Source organism: Ixodes scapularis, unplaced genomic scaffold (assembly GCF_016920785.2).
Source record: "Ixodes scapularis isolate PalLabHiFi unplaced genomic scaffold, ASM1692078v2 PGA_scaffold6__148_contigs__length_123643588, whole genome shotgun sequence".
In the NCBI taxonomy this organism is placed as follows: Eukaryota; Metazoa; Arthropoda; class Arachnida; order Ixodida; family Ixodidae; genus Ixodes; species Ixodes scapularis.
The window spans coordinates 55,837,680-55,846,104 of record NW_024609881.1 but is presented as its reverse complement, the minus strand read 5'-3'; the positions used below and the strand labels follow the sequence as shown (position 1 = coordinate 55,846,104).

At 46.4% G+C, this 8,425-nt stretch overlaps 1 protein-coding gene and 1 pseudogene across 1 annotated transcript in view; both read right to left on the bottom strand.

Annotated features, from left to right (window-relative positions):
• Positions 1-5,502, bottom strand: part of LOC115327210 — a 16,756-nt pseudogene extending 11,254 nt beyond the window's left edge.
• LOC115327215 (zinc finger protein 782) overlaps positions 1-7,579 on the bottom strand; it is a 90,577-nt gene extending 82,998 nt beyond the window's left edge. The window contains exon 1 of the mRNA XM_042294471.1: positions 7,562-7,579. The gene's annotated coding sequence lies outside the window, so the exon portion shown is untranslated. The remainder of the gene's footprint in view (positions 1-7,561) is intronic.
• Positions 7,580-8,425: the final 846 nt, after the last annotated feature.

Here is an 8,425-nt window from a genome sequence, read left to right as displayed (position 1 = left end):
TGGAAATATTCGATTGAACAGTGGGACCTTCGGATCCACCTATTCAGGAAGGCTGCCATGTACCTCTTTACACGAAACATTTCAAGCGTTGCTAATTGCTCAACATAACAAACATTCAGATGCCGGCCGTTTCTGCGGGTGCTTTAGCAAATCCCTTCAAATAGAGTGGTTAAGAAAATGACTCTTTTCGGGAAAAAAAAAACTGCCAGCCACAGTGGATGTCAGGATTACAAAAACACACTAATTAGTGAGATAATTACTTAAAATGTACAAATAAACTTTAATTTCTGACAACAGACATATGATTTCATATGTTTACATGAAACCAACCCGTGGCTGGCAGTTTGTTCCAGAAAAGAGTTTCTCATTATCTCAATAAAAGTATTTGATGCGATTTTTCAAAGTATTCACAGAAACGGCCGGTATGGTCTGCGACAGAGCAATAAACTTTGGAGGAACTATGGGCGTACCCATAGAGTTATAATGTACGCTTGAGGTTCAACTGGCGCTAGTGTCTATATGCGACTTCCGTGACGCAAATTGAAGCAGACAGCAACCAGTCTACTTTTGCGGTGCTGCTCCTGTGCATTCCTATGAGAAAACGCGCGTGCATTTTGTCTCTTCGCCGGAAGATAAAACGGAACACTTTGGTTATTTCGGTCGTATCGAATAGTATGTGTCTTAATTAACATTGTAAAAGTGTAATTGTTTCAGTTAACGCATTTTTCTTCATCAGTGAGCTATGTTTAACTTCGCTACGTTTCAGTCCCAAACGTGTGTTCCGCATCAGGTGTGTAAGAACAAGCGACGATTCAAAGCAAAATTAGAATCGAAAGGAATATGGAATGTGTTCAAGGCTCGTCAGAATTCCGGTGACGCTTATATATATTGAGAATGCCAGTCCTGTCACTATATGAAAATGACCTCATCGTGCATGAGCGGATAAAAACATTGAAAACGTAGATAATAAAGTAAGTAGGCTATGAAGGTGTCTCTTGGTATTGTTTTTTCTGCCGGGCAGCTTTTATCGGGCAGTTGTTCTCAAAGATTTCGAGCGTGCGGGTGATATCTTGAACGTACGAACAAATATCTTCGCACAGAGCAGAAAGAATAAAGCGGTACTCGCTTATTTAAAATCAATATATATTATGTGACCTTCAATTTATTTTGATCAAACATGCACGGGTAGTTACTGATCCAGTGTTACTGCGTACTTCTTGCCATCCGTCTCCCTTTATTTCCAGATGTTCTTCGTTCGTCTGCCACGTATATCCCTCATGCTGAAAAGCGCCGACGTCGTGTTCGCGCAAACAGTGTCTGACAGTGCACAAAAATACACGTACGGAGCCGTTTTAGCACCGTTTTTAATCCAAACAATTTGAAAGAAAATCTCCGTAACTGACCAATTAATTCGTCGGCCTGACTGAGAAATGTTCCAAGCTACTTAGTATGTACGAATTATTCGGGATATTTGCTCTTATGATCGAGTGCAGGGAGAAAATGCTCACTTTTTCCCATAGAAATGAATTACCGGAAGTCAATTTTCGACTGGTTGCTGCCTGCTTCAATTTGCGTCAGCACACTAGCGCCACTTGAACCTCTAGCGTACATTATAATAACTCTATGGGTGCACCAACCGGGGGGGGACAAGAGGGGCACTCGCCCCCCCAGCCCTCAGACTGGGGGGGCAAGGCATGTTCTGCCCTCTCTGAAACAGCCGCCACTGGGCAGGGCAAACACTGGCCGGCGGCGCCCCAGAAATATCAAGGGCACCTCCCCCGACCCCTGGGGGCGGGGGGTGGTGCCCGGTTTGCTTCCCCCCCCCCCCCCCCCCCCCCAATCAAGAACAAGTTGGTACGCCACTGGAGGAAGCTGAATCCACATCACTGCACCAGGTCTCACACCAGCAGGGGAGAAGAGGGATGATGCAGCAAACACGTAAGTACTGAATGTACGGCCTGATTGTTACGAAATATTAGCCCACAAAAACAGTCCTCTACAGAACTCAACGGTTGTCAATAGTGTAGAGCTCACGTAACACAAGGTACATACAGGTGTAAAGCATGTGGTTTTAGACCAAACACCTTTTCATTCTCGCTTTAAAAACTCAGCAGTATATTGCAATATTTTCAATACTGTCAATAGACCAAATTATAAATTTATTTTTTGCTTTTAAAAAATAATACTGCTTTTTAACTTCGTGCATTGTATTAATTCTAGACCATCTATAACCAATAAGAATAGGAACCTTTTGCAAACCGTTACCATATTCTGCGTTACTGCACTACCGGAGCCCGGTAGTGCAGTATGTGAAGAGTTTCTGAAGTTCTTTTGCAAAGCTCAGCACCGACATTTGAAGACAATTGTCAGCGGAAGATTTAACTCGGCGGGCCCGGTCATGACGTCGTCTGCGAATGCCTAGACAGATAACCCGACACAGTTTTTTCCTTTTTATTTTTGAACAAGGTAAGCTATCCGTTCATATATTCGCCCCATGTCTCCACCGCGTGGTTGCACCACTGCTGTAAATTGCGGCGCAGTACGTTGAAAAACAAATTTTTGAAGGCCGTCTAAACTGCCTTAGAAGCATTAGGCCTGCTTCAGACACAGCAATTTCGGTGTTGCTGGCAAGTTGTTCTCTAGCTTTCTCTAGTGCGACACAAATTGCTCGTATCGCATCTCGCTCGAAACGGACAAGCAAGTCTGACAACTCGGAGACATTTGAAGCGGTAACAGCCAATCAGGGACGTTGTCAGGGACAATAATTTCATGCGACACGTCGTGCCGACGGTGATGTCAGTTTTTGGGGATAAACCATTTCAGAAAAATGTGTAAGTATTCTCAATGCCATTCACAAGTATATAAACATGTTTATAGCATGTAACTATCTGTCTAAATAATGCGAGAAAAATCAAAATTAATGATGATGATGGCAAATTGAAGCAATTGGTTGCTCTGTGTAAACACAAGCGGGTTAGTGTTGCTGGTGCCGCAACGTCAAGTGTCTGGGAGAAATGGAGCTTTTCAGAATATCCCAGGAAACCTTGCAACGAGGGGAATGGACTTCTTCCAAAACCGACGCGCCCCATCGCGGCGAAATACCACGCAGTGCACTCTGGGAACTAGTTGGCCACTCAGTTTCGGTTTCGACTGAGCAGCTTCGTCTCATGCTATCACGCCGCGACCGAACGCGCTGCTTGCGTTTTCGACTATCTGACTTTTCACGATTGTACAATACACTCATTCTCGAGCGAGATGAAAACGAAGACCGGGGCACTTCACTTGGTTCCCGAAACACCGGATATTGTGCGTGTGTATGCAAGCGTAGTAAGACGTGGCTTAGTCACCTCACCCCACGAGTGCATCTTTGAGCTCGTGTCAGTAATCCCGTCTAGTACCAGCGAACTACAACTGAAATTTGGTCACCTTCAGCCCTACACGTATTTTGTTTGCCAAACGTCCGCTTCTTGTTACTTCATTGGGCGAAAAGCAAGCCGCATCCTCACAGGAGTATCAAAGTTGAGCCAGCGTTGGCAACGCAATAAATTTGACCTCACTACTGCACAAAAGTTACTATGATGTCTTCCTCGTGTCATCACATATCTCTCACTCAAATTTTATGCTGATATAAGATTAAGTTTTCGCAAACGCTGAGATCGGCTTGCTACGACGGAGGCTTTAACAAGCGTCCCCTACTCCTCGCTAAGCCTTTTTGGACGACCTTTTACTGACGCCCAAGATATGTGCCTGAACGGTGTGTCTGAAATTATCTCGGCACACTCAGTGAGGAAGAAAGCAAACACATAACAGATATTATTGCCATCAGCAACCGTCAAATGCGCTTTGAATAATTTTGTTCGTTTGGGGCACCAGGGTTCATGCCCGTCCGACGCACTTCCGCCAAATGGTGCGACATTCTTCACACAAGTGCTCGACTTTTGGTTTCTTAAGATGGTTTGTATGTGCGAATGTGCCTATATCATTGCAGGATAACTTTATCCGTATATGCGATGTTGAATATTAGTGAAATGCAAGCGGGTGGGTACTTCACGAATTCGTGCAGTGCTGCGGGGCAGTACAGATAAGCGATGAGAAGTGTGTTCAAATGGAGCTTTTCAATAGCGCCTCCAAGTTTTACCTCGGGTACTCAGGCATATTAAGAAAAAACAGTAATTGCAAAAAGTTATATTTCGTCTATGGACGCACGAAACAAACAAACTTCCTGATTGCGCAATAACACTAATATAAAGGCGCGAGCTCGATTTGTGCATACTTACTAGTGTCTTGTCGTTTCGTACACAAGCAAGATCCCCGAGCTTCGCAGCGTCGAGATTCCCAGCACTCGCTAGTCCACATACCTCGAAACGCTAACAGAAAGGCTCGAATAGAAAAATACAACAAGCATATGCGTTAAGACAAGCTGTACGTCTCGGGCTTGTGCTAAAGCTTCGAAATCTGGCCATTTAGGTCAGTTTAGAGACCACAAATGACGCTCTCGGGACCAGAAAACATAAAACAACGGCCGTTTACAGTGCACGCTCTCTGTATAACCTCTTGTCGACGTGTCGATCGAAACTGAAACGATGGCACTCTCCTCCCTGGCCAACTAGTTCCCAGAGTGCAACGCGCGCCGTGTTGCATGCAGGGCTTTATGGAAGTAGTCTATTGTGGAGCTGTTTGGATATTTTGTGGCACGATTCATTCTTTCCTATCATTAGGAGCTCAGAACACACGAAAAAAATTAAGCGACCTCAAAAGAAGGGTATCACAGACTGTTTTGCTTTTTTTCTGCATCACTTTGTCTTCGCTTCTTAGATAATTTCATGTGCCATACATCTGAACAACTGCGTAAAGCAGACACAGGGGGCACCACATATTTCCGGAAAGGTCTATTGCCCCCTGTGAATAGGGCCCTAGTGCACATGCAGTATATGCACACAGAAAAGAAAAATTGTGGTCCAATGGCACAAGTAACGCCATTAGACCACGAGATGGCGCTAATTGTGCCGAAATCGGCGGCGGCGCGTGCAGCCAGAGCGTGCGCGGCGCAGACCCAACGAAAGAGTGGCCGTGCGACAGGTCCCGAGATTAACGGCACCAAAAGTACGTCGTCAAAGAGCGCGATTGTCTTCGAAGGTTCGCTATCACCGGGATCGGCGCTTGGGCTTTCGCCTTCAAGCCGTCTTAGGGATACCATACGAGACCGTGGGAATTTTTTACAGTTTTGATCGGACTGTTTCTTGCTCGAAACAGTACTGTTTCTTGCTCGAAACAGTAAAGCGAGCGCGCCCTGTGTTTATGGCTTCAAGGGCTCCTATTCATGGGCACCGAGAAAATAAAAACAAAGCGCGAAAAACCGACGTTGCAGAAGTCAAGCCGCAGCATGAGTAGGACCTCGCGAAATTGATTCCAAAGAAATCGCCAAACGCACCTAACGATTCAGACTTGAGACAGTACCTGTTTGTTGAAGAAGTCGAGCAGTCTCCGAACTTTACTTTTGCACAGTGTTGCCAACCTATTTTTCGAAAATACCCCACGGCAGCGTCCAGAAAACCCTACACTGCCCTACGAATGTTTCTTACTACCCTACATTTTACCCTACGAGGCACATTTTTGCTCAAATAATACTGTTGCATGAATCATGATGATACAGGGTAATATTAATACAGTACAATGCGACAGGGCACGCATGCACGCGCATACCTGCGTTATTCTAGAACACCATGCCTGTATCTTGCATGTGCGCTGTGTAGGGGCCCATATCAAATGAGCGAATGACGTTTTAGCGAACAGCGACACTTGAGCGAATCGAAGTTTTAGCGAATAACGGGGGCGCGCGTTAACCCATCCGCCGCGCTGCGCTTTACGCCGCTTCGCGGCGACAGTCTGCGGCAGCTCATTACAAAAATGGGAGCCCATTTGGCCCACCCGAAAACGCCGCTTCGCGGCGTCCGACTATTCGCTAAAGTGTCATTCGGTGAAACGTGGGCGTTCGCTAAAACGTCATTCGATCAAGTGAGTGCCTCCCGCTGTGTAGCATCAGCACAACAGTGATGTAGCGAGCGCAGACATCCCAAACCAACATGTTTAGTCAATTTGTCGTGAAATTAAAAACTGGGCTACGCGGAACCAGCACTCGCGGCGTCAGACAAGGCGGCTTATTACAAGAGGAAGCTAATCCGAACGGTATATTAGCTTCTTTGAGTGTACCGCCTAGGGATTCGTCAAACTAAGGTACTATTGCGACAAACTAGGCTTTTACACCAGGGGAGGATAGGAAACCGGCGGCTCCTCCGTATTCCTTAAAGTATCATTCGATGAAACGTCATGGTTTCGGCTTCGTTCGCTAAAACGTTGTACGCCTCCAGTCCCCGGGATGCACTCACTTGACCGAATGATGTTTTAGCGAACGCCCACGTTTCACCGAATGACACTTTAGCGAATAGTCGGACGCCGCCAAGCGGCGTTTTCGGGTGGGCCAAATGGGTTCACATTTTTGTAATGAGCCGCCGCAGACTGTCGCCGCGAAACGGCGTAAGCGCAGCGCGGCCCCCGGTATTCGCTACAACGCCGATTCGCTCCAATGTCGCTGTTCGCTAAAACATCATTCGCTCATGCGATATGGACCCGTCCTGGTGGGCTCGGGATGGTTCCGCCCGCGGTGCCACGTGCTTCGCAGGTGTAACAAGGACCGCCGGATGGACCAGTCATCAGAAAAAAATTGCCGGGACCATTTCCCTTTCCCAGATACCTCTTCTGGCTCCAAACTTCCTAAGCGCAACTCCACCTCCTCCCACCTCTCCCACTTGCTCCAGCTCTCCAATACTCTCCAACCTAGGGAGCCTACAAACTCCACCTTAGTGTGTGGTGCTCTCTGTTAGCACGTCTTGCAACTTGAATTCTTTCGTTTTGCACGATGTTGTGGTGCGGCAGCACACGGGTTGTAAAGCTATGCAAAACTTGCGCAACAACTTTTTTTTTTTTTTGTAATGCTTGCCGTGTAAGAAGCAACGTCTGAAAATACCCTATTTTTAGTGGGAAAAGGGCCTGACGGCCCTACAGCCCTACAATATACCAAAAATGCCTAAAATACCCTACAAGTAGGGTAATTACCCTACGGTTGGCAACACTGCTTTTGCAGGCGGACCGACGTGCTTTTTGTCGTTTTTGTGATTTGCAAACCTAAACGAGTGATGGATCAATGAACACAGCTGAAGCCAAAGCCTCTGAATCTGGCGGCAACTCGCGCCACCTCACGTCATCTACGTAAAGGAACGCGCCTGCGACGTTCCTTTGGGAGCGACCGCCCTGATGCAAAAGGGTTTTGGTGCTACTGAAAACTGCATAGCTGCGCAACGTTTGATTGTGGCGCCTTTCGCGCCGAACGAATAAACTCGTAAATAAAAATAAACAATTTTCCCTTATTCAACTTACGCCACCGGTCAGGTAGCCTTTGCTGGTCCCTTCCCCCCCATCCCCTTCTCTGAAAGTCTAGTTTCCCTGCACTTCCATGTTTTCACTGAATCGACTGAATCAGTCACGCTTTCAACTGTTCAATAACCTCAGTGGAGATGGGTGAAGCGACCATCCAGACAAAGTCACCATGTCGTGGAACAGGGGCTTGAGGGGAGGGGCAAGCCGTCTGCTTTTTGCGCAAGAGGTGCAAGGACTTCAGAAAAACGCCGTCTTCTTATTGACTGTGATTGGAAGGATAGTGGGTAGACCTCAATGCTAGATGCGGTCTACGCACCAGTTTTTTCGACCAGCTAATAAGAGCTCGGAATTCTGACATCATCGCATCTCCTGGGTAGGAAGAAGACGAACTTGCTCTCCAGATTGCATTTTTCCTAGCCGTTTTATGTCGGCTACGAGACATCCATGTTTAGTGGGAGAGTCTTGTTACTGGCATCGCACGAAATACCTGAGAAGAATATCCGAATAATTTAAGATAATACGCTATTCCATATTCACTTCAAGCTGAACTACGATTTTCATACTTTTCGGAATGTTAATCGCGGCGGGTTGACAGGGAGCTGCTTCTCTGCAGTGCACAGGTGCTCGGAGAGAAGTGAACTCAACGGGCCTCTCCCGCCGCGATTATGCAGATGTTAGGCTGCAATGTCTTAACAAACCGCGTATTCCTCTTTTTTTTTTTTAATTAATAATGATCATTTGCATAGAGTAGGCAGATATATAAATACCCTCGAATAGGATAGCTGCGACAAATTTCCGTTTACATGCCACAGTTCAGCAACACAGTTACATTAAAATTAACTGAGCTTAGAACTAGACAAGTTGAAGGTTGAAACACCTTCACGATTTCAGCTGAACTTTCATTTAAGCATGGTGCATGGTAGTGAAAGGCTTGGAGAAGCTATTCGATTCGAAAATATTCAGCCAATACCACTCTTCCCTGCAAAACTCA